Below are 16,476 nucleotides of genomic sequence, written 5' to 3' on the forward strand. Positions count from 1 at the left end.
TAGGTAGTCAGGGAGGCAGCAGGCACAAGATGAGCAACCCCATGCTATTTGCACTCAGGAAACAGAGAGAGAGCCTTAAGTTGGGCAAGGCTACAAAATTCTAAAGCTTACTCCCAGGGACCTGCTTCTTCCTGTAAGGCCTCACCTTCTAAAGGTTTCACAACCCTCCCAAACATTGCCACCAGCTTTGAATAGGGCTTCAAACATGTACATCTAGAGTTTACACTCAACCCACAATACAAACTAAGTCACAAATAGAAATCAAGTGTTAATGTTTTATGATTGCAGAACTGCATCTTTTCAGTATTACTGAATTGAATATACTGTATTAGGTATCCTGTCTTGGATAATTTATTTGGCTTTTCTAGAGCTGTGTGTTCTTGCTTTCTAGGTTTTTATTTGACTAGTTCTCTATAGCCCTGATCATTATCCTCTGGTGTCATTCTCCCCTAAGTGCATTTGCTTGTCTTTGGTGTCATATTATCTCATCTTACTCAGACCAGGATCCTCTTATTTATTCTCTCAAAAATTATAAACCTTTTAAAACCATTCATTTGTGACTGTCTGTGCATGCATGTGTATCATAGTCACAAATGTGTGAGTATGCACATGTGAGTGTGCATCTGGAAGCCAGATAACAACCTTTCCTGTCACCACTCAGGTTTATTTACCATGTTTTTTGTTGTTGTTTTGTTTTGTTTTGTTTTTATTTTTGTTTTGTTTTGTTTTTTTGAGACAAGCTCTCTAGTGGTATGGAACATGAAAATTAAGCTAAGCTGGGTGGCAGATAAACCCAGGGATCCCTCTGCCTCCACCTCTGTAACATTGGCATTACAATCACACACCATTATAATCATTATTTCATGGGTTTGAGGCATCAAAATACAGACCCTAAGATTATGCAGCAAGCACTTTACCAACTGAGCTGTCTTCCCAGATTCTAAACTTGAAACCTTTAATACATATGGTGCAACCATAATCTTATACATTCAACCAAGAGAAGTTAATTGGAAAGCCATCTCTGTTAATTGAAAAATCCAGTATCCACATTTGCAAAGTATTAATTTTATTTAACCAAATAATCTGAAATACCATCATAGACAATGTTAAAATTATTAATTAAATACACAATTTTGTTTAGTAGTTTGTGAAATCTGAAGCCTCTTTTACATTGAGAAGGAATGGTCAGCAAATACATGGTCAAGCTTGGCCTGCTGCCTGTTTTTCTGTCTAGAACCAGCCACTGGCTGTAGCTGGAGTTTTTCTCAGTCCTTTTTGGCCCAGGGTCAGTCTAACCCTTCAGACCTGGCACTGCTCAGACCCATCCAAGTAAACACACAGAAACGTTTATGCTTACAAATTGTATGGCCATAGCAGGCTTCTTGCTATCTAGTTCTTATATATTAAATTAACCCATTTCTGTTAGTCTATAAGTTGTTCTAAAAAGAAAAAGGTTATATAGAAATGGTTTAATAGAAGGGTAGATTATTGAATCTACTTTAATTCAAAAAACTATTAATCTTAAATATTTTATATTGGTATGGATTTTGGTTTATTGATACAAATTTAAAGTTAATTTTGTTATACTGTGTGTATATTTCTACTCTTGTTTAAGGTATAGATAAAAATCTATAGTTTTATTAAGACAAAAACTGACAGTATGGTATAAAGTTTACATTTAAACAAAATTTTCACACATACATCTAACACATGCTTTAAAGATTTTACAATGTAGTTCTAGATGTAGGTCTAGACAATATTAAAAATTGATGGATCTCATGATTCAAGACAATTGGACATAGTTAATCTGAAGATTTGTATTCTCAAATGAACCACTACCCCAAAATGAAAGTTAATTTCCTGAGACCAGAGCTTGTGAAGTCATTCAACCCTTGAAATGACTCAATGTGATTTGTGCTGTCAGGAATTGAACCTGCCACAAGCAGTTTCAGAGTTCAAAGCTGAAGAAGACAAAACAAAACCAGGCTTTAGGAGTTTGCACCCTAAGAGCACAGGCCCTTTGCTCTAAGAGTTTCCACCCTAAGAGCACAGGCCCTCCTGCAGTACTTGAGCCAGTGGCTTGGATGGAAAAACTGATATTCATAATTTCATAATTGGAAAAAGGGTCTTTTTCTCAATTTTAGGAATTATCACCCCTAAAGGAAGAATGGTCTGCCTGTATATACTCTCCAATAAAACTTTCCCTCCGCAGTCAGTTTCCATCTTCAAAGGGTAGCTTTGGTAACTCGGGAACTGGCTTTGTCCTTTGTGGTCCACAATGAACTCAGGTAGGGGTCACCTTAGCTGCAGATTTCAGCATTCACAGATTTTTAACAGTCTTTCAATCCTCATTAATGTTGCCAATGTAATTTTTTGAAAAGGCAAAATATTGACATAGAACCAATTGATTAGTTAGCTGTTCATTCTACTGTTTCACCATATCCCCAATCAGACCCCAAATTTTAACCAAAATGATTCCACCCATCTCCCTTCCTCCCTGCCCCAACCCTCCCACCCCCTATGAATATACCAGCAATAGCCAAAAACTACACACATGCTAGGCTGTGACAATGCAGGTTACACTATTGGGAAGGCTGTGGGTTGTGGAGATGCTCTTTGAAGATCGACAGTGTCTTTGCTCTCCCACACCCCAGTTCTGCAGGTTTTGTCCTTCATGGAAGCCCCTCCGCTTTCTTGGCAAAGTGCAGAACGGGTTGCCTTGAAACACTTACCCCTTTCTCCTCCACTGGGATGAGTGTGCAAACTATATGGCTTAAAACGACTTAAAGCACTTGGGTTGCTGCAGGGACAGAAACTATGCTGGCTCTTCAAAGGACATCTTCTCAAGCCACCTCTACAGTGTCAAGAAAGCAGAACTCTTTCCCTTCCTATTCGAAACCCACAGTCAGAGGTGACAGGGGCTAATTCTTGTCGTCTTTTTTGTCATCATCCTCTGAGGGGTAGGAATGCCACATTAGCCTTTCCTCGTAGAAGGATATGACAACCTGTATGCACTTGATAGGGACCAGGTCAGCCTCATCAGAGTTTTTCCATTTCATCAGGAACATGAGTTCTCCACTGGAGTCAGTAGCTCCAATAATCCGCTCAGGCTCCAAACCCAGGGCAAAGCCTCGTGACTTTTCTGACTCTTCTTTCTTCTTCTTTACTTTGCTTTCTTCTCCCTTATCATCAAAATCAGAATCAGCTTTGCATTTGCCTCCTTCTGATTTATCTGTCTCATGAGCTGTTTTCTGTGACTGCAGAAACTCAAAGATGAGGTCAGGGCGATCCAGGTTCTCTTCTGGTTCCCAAGTGTTGTCCTCATCTGAGAAGCCCTTTCACTTCGGAAGATATTCCACTGTGCCCTTGACAACTCGCCAATCAAGAACCTTTTCCACCACATATTCCTTTCCTCTTTTTTTTTCCCCCCCATAGTCCCTGCCAGCTTTACAATAGTTAGAGAGGAATCAGTGTTGCGCTACTGGCGTGCGTTGAGGGGGAGGCCTGAGGGAGTAGCACCCAGAGAAGCAAAAAGGCTTGTGTTTGCAGTCGATTGCCTAGCTGAAGCAGCATACAGCCGGCCCCGCCAACAGCCCTCCAAGGTATTGTTCTTATGCAGTTCATTTAAAATGTAATGCATAATTAAGAAATACAAATTAATATTCATCAATAATAGCAAATTTATGGTCACATTAGGAATGTTTGAAAGACCATACAAATATATATTTCAGATAGATAGGCAACCCGCAAACACTTCAAAGACCTATATAATATGGCATTTAATGTTTAATGATCTAAGGCTTTTCATGATAGTGAGAAATGTCCATGGCAGAACCAATCCAATTCAGAGATGATTTTGTAGATTGGAGACACTGCATATGGAGTTTCTTTCCTGTATGGCAAAAGCTAGCCATGTGGACAAAGAAAATACCCTTAACCCAATTGCTTATAGATACTGTCAAAACTGGAACAGCACGATGCAAAAAAAAAAAAGAAAGAAAGAAAGAAAAAAAGAAAAAAAAGAAAGGCAACTGCTGAACTTTGCCAAGACAAAGTAGGACAGTCCTTCAAAATTCCTGCTTCATTGGATAGTTTGTCAGATATGCCAGGCCTTAGGCCAGATTTGGATGCCCCAATGTTTCAGAGGAATTTTGAGTGACTGTCAAGGCAGCCTGATGTCCCTGTCATTAGGTAACATTTCACCCTTCTGGGATCTTTGATTTGGTTTGACACTAAATAGTTATAATTATTTTTTTAATTAAATAGAAATTAAATTAGATATAAAATTTTATATTCACCAAAAAGATAATTATTTTCTATAATTTTGCCAAATACAAATGGACTAGATGTTGTTAGTATTATTCTTATTTAATAACAATTTTGTTGTATATAATCCTATTATGTTAAAGTTAAAATCTTCCTCCTTAATTAGACAAAAATGGGGAAATGCTATGGAATAATCCTCTTGTACACTGCAAAGATTTGTCATTCAAGTTGGTTTAATAAAATACTGATTGCCCAGTAGCCAGGCAGAAAGTACAGGTGGGGCAACCAAATAGTATTTTGGGAAGGAGAAGTATGGAGTAAGGAGTCACCAAAAAATCCATAGAGAGCAAGATGGGCACACAATACTGAAAAAAAGGTATCAAGCCATGTGGCAAAGCATAAATAGAAATATAGGTTAATTTAAGTGTAAGAATTACCTAATAACAAGCCTGAGCTATCCACCAAGCATTTTTACTTTATATTTAGCCTTTGAGTAAGTTATGTGGGACTGAGCAGTCAGACAGAAGATGTCCATTTACAGTCTAAATTTTTTACAAATTGATGAACTGATTTAAACATATAAGATTAAATGGAACAAGTCAGCTGTTCACTGCCAGTGGGCATACTCACCCCAGCTCATCTCTTAACACTTGGCTCCCTTTTGATCACTAAGAAAGCATCTTTGCAGACTGAACCTTACTAATCCTCCTTACAAGGAGTTGAATTTGATTTTCTTTGTTTCTACCTTTCAAACATCCTGACACAGACCTTGCACTTTTAGATCATTGTATCCAAAAGTCTTCATTATTTAGTTTCTTCTCTTTCTCACCTTGACAAATAATGATTCTATCAATGCCTGCTTCCCCATTGTTCTGCTTTCCACTCCTCCACCTTCAGAGATGCATCCAACCAGGCTGTTTTATGTCCAATTTGTGCATCATGATGAGGAATGAGAGAATCTTTGGCAGAGATCATTAATTTTATAGCTTGTGTTTCAGAAACTAGTTCCTGGGTATTTACATCTCTTTAAACTAACATCTAGAAAACAAGTGCATCCAAGTAATAAAACCTCAAACAAAGTGTGTTTACCACCCCCTCTAAATATAATTCATGGCTCAGAACAGGTCTTTATGATACATGATAAAATATTTTCCTGGGGTTGAATTTGATGTTTTCCGAAGTGGTAATGAATGTCTTTGGATTCAAAGACATTTATCTTTCTATAGAAAAGTATTTGCCATTCTTGCAGAGGGCCCAAATTCAGCAGCCAGCACCCACATCTGGTTGTTTACATTCATCTGTAATTATAATTCCAGGGGATCCAATGCCCTCTCTGGCCTCCACAGGCACATGCACTCACATGTGCACACAGGTGTACACACGTACACATATTTGAAATAAAATTAATGTTTAAAAATATATAAATAGAGGTTAGGCTCATATTCAGAGACTTTTTAATAGACTTTAGTTGGATGCTTAGACTATACTCTCTCTTGGAAATATTATGTTTTTGACCCATAGAACTGGGCCTGCTGAATATCATTACAATATTAATCTGAACCATAACAAAAACCAACAAAAATACTAACATACTCATAATAAAAACACATATCTGAAAGTGAAGGTGGCCTTATGGAGAATATTTTATAGAGTCAAGAACACATTTACTTATTAACTAATAAATAATTACCATGCACCTGGTGTGAATCAGGTACTGCATAAAAGAGGGGTTGGTTACAATTTTCAGTATGAGAGATAGTCACTGTGCATTACAAGGGCCAGTTGAATTCAGGGAAATTTGCATGTAAAATAAATTTCATGTTGCAATAAATATTAAACACCTAATTGGGCTAAATAAAGATCTTAGGTGTTTCAAGTGATGTCTGACTACATTAGAAAATAAATGTATCAGTAGACACATCTGAGGAACAAAAAATGGTTTTATCATGAGAAGCAAATCACATGATTCCTACAGTCAGGAATAATTACTATGAGGAGGATCCTGAACTCATTAGCATGTGTAGTCACCATCAGAACTGCAGAAATGATGACTTCATCAATGACCATGCAGCCCCTGCCTCTGCAAAGTAAAACTGGGAAAATTACTTCTCTTGCATGTGTAACTTCCAAATAAAGGTTGAAGACTAAATAGCTACACAAGGGCCTTGAGTTTCCTAGAAAGCAGGAAGGTTATACCCACTAGGCAGTACCTCAGTTCTAGATTCTGAGGCCAGCTCTGTCCTCAAGGGAGAGTTTATGAGACATGAAAAGTAAGAGGCAAAAAATGATGTAAAGTCAAAATAAAAAATGAACCTGTAGCACAAGAAATAAAGAATAATGCTACCTTTCTATGATTAACTTCTACTTTCCTTGCATCCAACATTTGCCTTTCCCCATCTCAAAATGCAAAAACCTAGATTTCAATTACTAACAGAGACCTTTCGTATTTGAAATTTTACCAATTCAAATACTAATAATGATAAAATAATAATAATAATAATAATAATAATAATAATCAGATATCCAATATGGTGTTTAGAAGTTAGAGAAGTGGAGAACATGGGAAGAGAACTTTTTAAGTCAAACAAGAAAATTATGCTGTCTTCTTTTGACGATTAAAAGAATGGAGAACAACAGAAAAGGAGGATAGCAATCACAAAGAGAACGGGACAACTGTGTTTACAGTTAAATAATTCTGTTTGGAAACATGAATGGTAGAACTGACCGATTCAAGAGAAAACTACCGACAGCCTTTGGCCCACATTCACAGTCAGGGAAGTTGCACCTCATAGAATCACGACACGGATTGTCATAGCTGAGGAAGGAAAGAGCTAGGAGGATAGAAAGCGCTTTTCAGTCATTTATCCTCTCACCCAGCAAACATTTTCTTCAACCTTCTGCAGTGCAGAAGGATGAGGGCGTGCGCCTGTAGGGATGGCTCGGCAGATAAGAGCTCTCGATGCTTTTACAGAAGACCCAGGTACAGTTCCTAGCACCCATGGCAGACAGCTCACTTACACCTCTAACTCCAGTTCCAGGACATCTGATGAAATCTTATCTCCTCCAAGGGTACCAGCATACATGCGGCACATGTAAACAGAGGCAGACACACACAAATAAAAATAAATAAATCTTTAAGAGTGAGACACACCCCTCAACTTAAAGTATTTACAGATTAAGTATGATTGATCAAACCACTGTGCCCAGTGGGATGAAATTAATAAATTTCATGACTTCAGAGAACAGAGTAAGGTAACATAGTAGCTTGGAAATAATAAATATATTAATTAACCATTCAATAATGCACACAAACTTCCAAAGAATATAATGCATGTGCTATATAGACAAAAATAAAGACATATATTGACATAGATATGACTTGGCAATAAAAATAAATTAAGTAATAGAGAAACCATGTCATATCATTTAAGAGAGTGAGCAAAAATATGATCATGAGTGTGGTTTCCTCAAGCACTATTATATCAATTATTTTCTCACTTTTGTGATAAAACACCTGACAGAAGCAACTTAGAGCATGAAGAATTTCTTGTGGCTCACAGTTTCAGGATTGAGTCCACCAGGTCACAGAAGTCATAGAGGCAGAACCATGACACAGATGGTCTCGTTGCATCTGTAGTCAGGAAGCAGAGAGATGGATGCTAGTGCTCCACTCACTTTTTGTCTTTTTATTCAGTCCAGGATCTCAGCCTATGTATAGCAACCATCCACTATTAATGATCTTTGCTATTAGTCCAAACATAAAACTCCCTCAAAGACAAGCCCAGAGGTTTGACTCCTAGGAGATTCTAGATCTTGTCATACTAATAGTCTATTAACCATCATAGTTTACAAGCCATTGTAGGTGAGAGGAATAAATTAGAATGTGTGTGTAAGCGCATACAAATGTATACATAACACACAGCATCAACACCAGAAGCACACTAAAGCCAAGACACTGCACCATATACAGCCATTTTTTTTTTTTTATTGAAGACATTGAGATCCATGAACAAGATTTTAACACATTCAAGGAATAAATTTTAAGGAAAAGCTGAAACTTGTATCTTTAAAAACAAGTAACATTTTGCTTATCAAAACAGGATGCAAAAGGAAATAGAGGAGGCAAGCTTATTGCTGTTACAAATTAATTGTTTGGTAGTTGATGTCTGATATCAGTCTCAGGTGGTTGAGAGAGGGTGAGAAGATGGTGCCAAGGAAATAAGCAAGTTTAGCCAGGTGCCTCTACACACACCTGCAGTTTCAGCTTCTGAGAGACCTGGTGCAGGATGGTTATTTGCAACAATTAATGGCTAGCTTATTTGTGGAACATAATAATAACCTATCTTTTTTAAAAGGTAAATAAGGGCTAGGGAGATGACTTAGTGGTTAGAGTACTTGTCGATGTAAGTGTGATGAAAGAGGAGTTAATATTCCTCAGAATGCAAGAAAATGCTAGGTAGAGTGTGACTTTCCAATTGTAATTACAGCCTAGGATCTGTGGACAGGGGATTCCCAGAGCAAGGTAGCTAACAAAACTGGTCTTATCAGTGAACTGTGAGTGTGATTGTGAGACCTTGCCTCAATAATTTAAAAGAATAACCAAACATGCATACATGCACACACAGCCATGTGTAAACAACCCCCCCACACACACACACATTCACAATATTCACAGTTCCAAAAAGTATAATAGTAATAATGATGATGATGTTTATTTTCTTGGTAAAGCAAATATTTGCAAAAGTAAGATCATAAGTTCATTCCTCAGAAAGAAAACTATCAAATAAAGAGTAAATAAATAAACAAACATTCATAAACAGAAAGTATGAACTGCTTAAGAAGTAAAAACCATCCCAAATCTCAAAAAATTTACTCTTGCCTTGAGTGTGTTAGTAGGGGAAACTGAGGGATGGTTAGTATAAGAAATACTGAGCAGATATATGTTGCTGAGTAGAGTGCTTGCCTAGTATGGCTGCGTCCTTGGGACAATTCTCCAGTAGTTAGTAAACTGGGCATGTTAACACATGCATGCAAATGCCAGGACTAGGAGAGGGAAGCATGAGGACCAGCAGTTCAGTGTCAACCTCAACCACAAGTTTGAGATTAGTGAGAATACATGAGACATTATCTCAAAAGAATATAGAGGAGAGACAGGAGAGAGAAAGAGAAGGGGCTCTCTCCCCTTTCCTTCTCTTCATTTCTAGCCCATGAGCTTCATAAACTGAATCAACAGTGTATCTCATGAAGTTTGAAGGTAGTTTACTGCTCAGACTTGGAATCTCGAATGTGTTTCTTACCAACTATCCTAGTTTTCTTTGTTTCTGTGATAAACCAGTCTGACCAAAAACAATTAAAAGAAGAAAGGGCTTATTTGGCTTATTTGTGCAGGTAAGAGTACACCATTGAGGGACATCAAGGCAGAAACCTAGAAGTAAGAACCATGGAGTAGCATTGCCTACTGGCTTGCTCTCAGGCTCATGGTTAGCCCATTTTCTTACACAGTCTAAGACAACTTGACCAGGGAATGATACCACCCACAGTGATCTAGAACTATCTAGCTTTACTAATAACCCAAATAATCACCTCAAAAATATGTCTACAGGCCAATCTGACCTAGGGAATTTCTCAGTTGAGATTTCCTTTTGGATGACTCCAGACTACATCAAGGTGACATTTAAAGATAACTGAGACAGAAAACCAATCATGCTTTCTGGAAATTCTTTCTCAATGAAGTGCTGAAACAGTGGCACATCCTAGAATCTTAAATTAGCATTTATAATTCCATCCGATCTCTATTCTACATCTTCTGCCATCCTCTATGAGTAAGAGCACTCCATCCCTAGAGTCTCCCTTACTCCTGACAGTCCTCTAGGGACAGGATAAGACCACACCATGTGCTTTGAGGATCTGTGCCAGGAACAGAGGTAAGGGGCCATAAACAAGTTTCTTAAGGGATAAAAGTGGAGGACACGCTGACCATGTGGAGCCTGTACATTCCTTTGCATCTTCATTAGCACGTTAATTTAACATAACAATAGGTTTTATTATGACATTTCATACATGTATAGAACACAGTTTGATATTTTCACTTCCATTACTTCACAGACCCCCTCCCCACCACCACCATCATTATCACCACCATGCACACACACTCATTCCCTTTCTGCTTTCATGCCACTGAATTTAATGAGAGTTGTTTTCAGGGATATGAGCAACTGTGGCTACACAGTTGAAGGAACTGTCTTCCACTCTCCCTTTTACCGTGCACTGAACCACCCAGGAGAGTGTGTATCATAGGCACTTTCAGAATGCCGATGCCATTTTGTCTCTAGAGTGTTTTCTTGCCAAATTATCAGCACTGTACCCAGAATCATGTGATAAAAATCATGGGTTTGTCTAGATTTGAATCCCAAATTTATAAGGAAGCCTCTATCACAGAATGAGATTATTTTAACCTTGAATGTCTTGGTCTTGTCTTCTGAAATATATGAAAATTGTATTGTAGATGCTTCAGATTTAAGATATATAAAATGGAATGAAAAAAATAAAAAGCATATGGTAGTCCCAGAAACATAAAGAATTCAACAGCATTTTTGTCTCGTCATTTATATCTGCATTAATGTTATATTACATCCCTTTTTGGCTATTGCTCTGTGTGAATGTGCTGAGGCAATTCTTCAGACTCACTCCATGCAGGCTTGATAGTGGTGTTTGAACCACAATTTTAGGAAAGTAGTTTGGGTAATTTTACTAAGCCAATATCTCCAGTTCACTTATATGCTTGCCTACAATTTTGTGCTTTATATAACTGATGAAATCTGGATTATATGAATATTAGTAATATTCATGGTATATTTCACCACATTCTCAGTGAACTTGGTACCTCTCCAATCTTCATGCCCCTGAAATCTCCAAACAGCACATCTAAGAACATTTGTCTTGGGGCTGCCTGAGAGGCAGCATTCACACGCTCATCCTGCCTATCTGACCTCATTGTATCTCTGTTCACTATAATTCTTCGTTATAAATGAACAATCTACAGCATTTAAATTGTAAATCAGTATACTTTAAGATAAATATTAATGATCAGTTTTCTGTTTTCCATTAAGCTCAATACCTTCATATGAAAAGGACTCATAAGAAATGAACCAAAAAGACTACATTGATTTTCTTTCTTTCTTTCTTTCTTTCTTTCTTTCTTTCTTCCTTCCTTCCTTCCTTCCTTCCTTCCTTCCTTCCTTCCTTCCTTCCTTCCTTTCTTTTTTTCTCTTCCTTCCTTCCTTCCTTCCTTCCTTCCTTCCTTCCTTTCTTTCTCTTTTAAATACTGCTTTACTTATTTCTTTTGTGTGTGTGTGTGGGTGCAGTTGGAGGTCAAATGACAACTGGTGGAAATTGCTTCTTTCTTTCTTCCATGTTGGTTCCAAGATTATACTAAGGTTTGCAGCTTGGAAAAAAGTGCCTTTATCTGCTGAGCCATTTTGACATACATAATCTGCCTTTTTGTCCTGCTGTTCTTTTGTTTGGGTGATGTGATCTGGTGATTTATTTATTCATTGAAAATAGAGATTTTTGATCATTGCTTGAATGTTTTTTCTTTATATCTTTCTTTTTATTTGGTTATTTATTTGTTTCTTTATTTTGAGGAATTTTCTCACTATGTACCTTTGGGTGTCCTAGAATGAATTGTGTAGACCACCTGGCCTCAAACTCACAAAGATCCACCTACCTCTGACCCATGAATATCAGGATGAAGGCTCTGTGTCACCAAACCTGGCCTTCAGTGATGCTTTTGTAGAAGAAATGCACATTAACTTTTTTGTTGTGCTGGCAGAGGTCTTATAGTAACACATCATAACCATATGTGCCTAAGTATATTCAGATAGTCTTCATAATTCTTAAGGATGGTAGAGCCTATACTATAGCTGTACAATAGTCTTTATGCAATGGTAGGGTCTAGGGCTGTGTGAAAATTATTTGTGGACTTTATCATGCTGCTTTCGGTGATGTGATCTTCTAAAGGTCAGCTGTGCTCTGTAGCCTCACAATGTAGGAATCCAAACAACACAGATATTTTATTGAGTTTCTCAGACTGAATTAATCAATTTTCTTCTCTTGGAAATAAGACACATTTTCTATTCTATTGTATGTTGTATAAAATTACATTCTTGTAGTAAAATAACAAATCATTCCAAATTGATAGAATTAGGAGAAAGAATCAGAGCACTGTTAAACATCCACAGAGAGCATGACCTCACTAAATACGTGACACTGATTCAATTTCCTCAATTGCTGTATACATCTTTTCTTAACTCACATGACAATTTCAGTACTTCATGATCCAAATTTTCTCTATTACTAAATTCAAAGCTTGAATTATGGAGGAATCATGTTGAATTTAAGAGTGGTTTCTTTTTTTTCTGCAGGCTTCCAGAGAATTAATAGTTTTGTATTATCATCATGTTATATAGGGTTTTTATTTTTTATTTTTGAAGCTGTAACAAGAGGCAGAGAGTAAACAGTATGATCACCCAAGTAAATTGGAGTATATTTTTCAAACTGATGCATGGAAAACTTGTACTGAAAAGATAATTGAAACAGAAAAGTCAGTAAAAATTTAGAAATTAAATCATTATTCAAAAATTTAATTGTTTTCATTTTCTGTGGAGAACATGCTACAATGCATGTGTGGATAGAGGATGACTTATTAATCCAGAAGCATGTGTTATTGTTATCATTATTTTTATGTTTATGTTGTCTGTGGGTGCACATGGCACATATATATGATGTGATATATATGATCAAAGGACAACTTCATGAAGTTAATTCTCTCCTTCTACCAAGTGGACCCAGGCAGCCTGTGTTCATTAAGTTGTCCCATTAGCACTACAAATACTTTTTTTAGAAAATGAAAAGAAACAGTCATGGAAAGTTATCATTTTTTTTTTTTTTACTAAAGAAGAGAAATATGTGCTCCTACAGGGAGAAAACTCAGTAGCCACCTTTTACAGGAAAAAAATCTGTCTTTAGGTAAGTGCTTGTACTGGATAAATATGTAAGACTATGAAAAAATATTGAAAATCTGCATTTAAGAGTTCCCCAAGAGAGTTACTCTTCTCCCATCCAGAGATCCCTGCCTCTAGGACCTAGGCCCTGGGAAACAAACAATTCCTGGAAACACCCACCCATCTCTGCCCCAGTTGCTGACCAACAGGGAAGACTCCTGTAGGCAGGCTCCCTGACCAAAACCCCCATTGGAAACTAAAATCTACAAGACCCTTGCCCTACTCCAAACCGACCCAACCCCCTGCAACCTCAGTGGCTTCCTGAGATACAGAATCAGCCAGCTCTCATTGGACTAAGAGCTCTCATTGGACCAAGAGAGGCTTCCTGAAACAGAATCTTTCAGGTTTGATTGGACCAAGAGCCCTGATAAGACCAAGCAGGTCTCCTTGAGATACAGAATCAGCCAGCTTAGATTAGACTAAGAGAAACTCCCTGAGACACAGAATCCAGCAGCTCCAATTAGACTAAGAGCTAAGATTGGACCCAGAGTAGCCCCCTGAGACACAGACACAGTAAACTCTTGCATCTGTTGGAGGAAGAGGTGTAAAGATTCCAGTTCAAAAATACATACAACAACATAAAGAGCAATATGGCATTACCAGAAGCTAGCAGTTCTACAACAGCAAGACCTGAACATCACAAGAAATTGTCCTAAAAATTAACTTTATGAAGATGATTGAGGTCTTTAAAGAGGAAATGAAAAATTCCCTTAAAGAAATTGAGGAAATAACAAACAAAAAATTGGAAGAAATCAATAAAGAAATTGGGGAAAGGACAAACAGAAAATTGGGATAAATCAATAAATCCCTTAAAGAAAGCCAAGAAAATCAAGAAAAAAAATTAAACATGTGAAGGAAACAGTTCAAGAGCTGAAAATTGAAATAGAAACAATGAAGAAGACACAAGATAAGGGAATGCTGGAAATAGAAAATCTGAGTAAATGAACAGAAACTATAGATGCAAGCATAATCAACAGAATGCAGTAGATGGAAGACAGAATCTCTGGCATAGAGAAAAAATAGAGAAAATAAATTCTTCAGTCAAAGAAAGTACCAAAGCCAAAAAAAATCATAACACAAAATGTCCAGGAAATCTGGTATACCATGGAAAAGCCAAACCTACCAATAATAGGAAGAAGGAGAAGTATAACAACTCAAAGGCATGGAAAATATATTCAACAAAACCATGGAAGAAAACATTCTAAGTTTAAAAAATGAAATACCTATGAAGATACAAGAAGCTTATAGAACACCAAATAGACTAGACCCTCCCAAAAAAAAAAGGTCTCCTTGCCATAAAATAATTAAGCCACTAAACATATAGTATAAAGAAAGACTATTAAGAGCAGCAAAGGAAAAAGGCCTAGTGACTTATGAATACAGATCCATCAAAATAACACTTGACTTCTCATGGAGACTCTGAAAGCCAAAAGGTCCTGGACAGATGCCATGCAGACATTAAGAGACCATGGATGCCAGCCTACACTGATATACCCAGCAAATTTTTCAAATACCATAGACAGAGTAAACAAGGCACTCCAAGACAAAACCAGATTTAAATGATACCTATCCATAAATCCAGCCGTACAGAGTGCACTAGAAGGAAAACTCCAACCTAAGGAAGTCAGATGCACCCATGAAAACAAAGGCAATAGATAACCACACAGTAGTGAATCACAAAGAAGTAAAATACACATACACTACCATGAAAACATAGGAAGAATTAACAATCACAGGTCATTAATATCCCTTAATATCAAGGGACTCAATTTGCCTATAAAAAGACACAGGCTAACAGAATGAATATAAAATCAGGATCTATCCTTCTGCTGCATACAAGAAACACAACTTAACTTCAAATACAGACACTACCTCAGAGTAAAAGGCTGAAAAAAACTTTCCAAGCAAGTGGACTTAAGTAAGATGTTGTCACTATTCTAATATCTAACAAAATAGACTTCAAATTAAAATCAATCCAAAGAAACTGGAAAGGACATTACATATTTGTCACAAGAAAGATTCATCAAGATAAAGTCTCATTTTGACCACTTATGCTCCAAATAAGAGGGTACCCACATATGTAAAAGAAATACTACAAAAGCTTAAACCCCACCCACTAGTAATGGGAGACTTCAACACCCTACTCTCACCAATGGACAGATATACCAGACAGAAACTTAACAGAGAATAAGGGGCATAACAGATGTTATGATGCAAATGGACTTAATAGATAATTATAGAACATTCTACCATAACAAAATAAGAATATAACTTCTCAGCACCTCATGGAACCTTCTCTAAAATTAACCACATACTCTGTCTCAAAGCAAATCTCAACAGATACCAAAAAACAAAAACAAAAACAACAAAAAAAAAAAACCAAAAAACAAAAAAACCAAACCAAACAAAACAAAACAGAATGGAGTAACCTTCTGTATTTTATCAGACCACCATGGCTTAAAGTTAGATTGTAACAACAACAAAAATTACAGAAAGTCTACAATCTCATGAAAATTTAATAATGTTCAACTGAATCACCAATTAGTCAAGAAAGAAATAAAAAAAGAAATTAAAGACTTCCTAGAATTCAATGAAATTGAATTTACTACATACCCAAACTTATGAGATACATTGAAAGCGGTGCTAAAAGGAAAACATGTAGCACATACAGGTCACATAAAGAAATTGGAGAAATCTCACACCAGTGACTTAACAGCACACCTAAAAGCTCTAGAACAAAAAGAAGCATAATCACACAGGATGAATAGATCCCCTGGAAATAATCAAATTGTGGGCTGAAATCCATAAAATAGAAACAAAGAGAACAATACAAAGAATCAATGAAACAAAGAATAGGTTCTTTGAGAAAATCAACAAGATAGAAAAGTCCTTACCCAAACTAACTAAAAGTCAACAAGAGAACATCCAAATTAACAAAATCAGAAATGAAAAGGGAAACATAGCAATAGACAATGAGAAAATCCAGAGAATCATCAGGTCTTAGTTAAAAAATCTATACTCTATGAAATTGGAAAAAAATTAAAGAAATGGACAATTTTCTGGATAGGTGCCACATACAAAAGTTAAATCAAGACCAGATAAACAATTTAAGTAGACAAATAACTCTTAAGGAAGTAGAAAATTAAAA

The 16,476-nt window shown here is 36.8% G+C and overlaps 1 pseudogene; it reads right to left on the reverse strand.

Moving 5' to 3' along the window:
• Positions 1-2,921: 2,921 nt before the first annotated feature.
• Positions 2,922-7,349, reverse strand: LOC118592918 (annotated as a pseudogene).
• Positions 7,350-16,476: the final 9,127 nt, after the last annotated feature.

Source organism: Onychomys torridus, chromosome 11 (assembly GCF_903995425.1).
Source record: "Onychomys torridus chromosome 11, mOncTor1.1, whole genome shotgun sequence".
Classification (NCBI taxonomy): domain Eukaryota; kingdom Metazoa; phylum Chordata; class Mammalia; order Rodentia; family Cricetidae; genus Onychomys; species Onychomys torridus.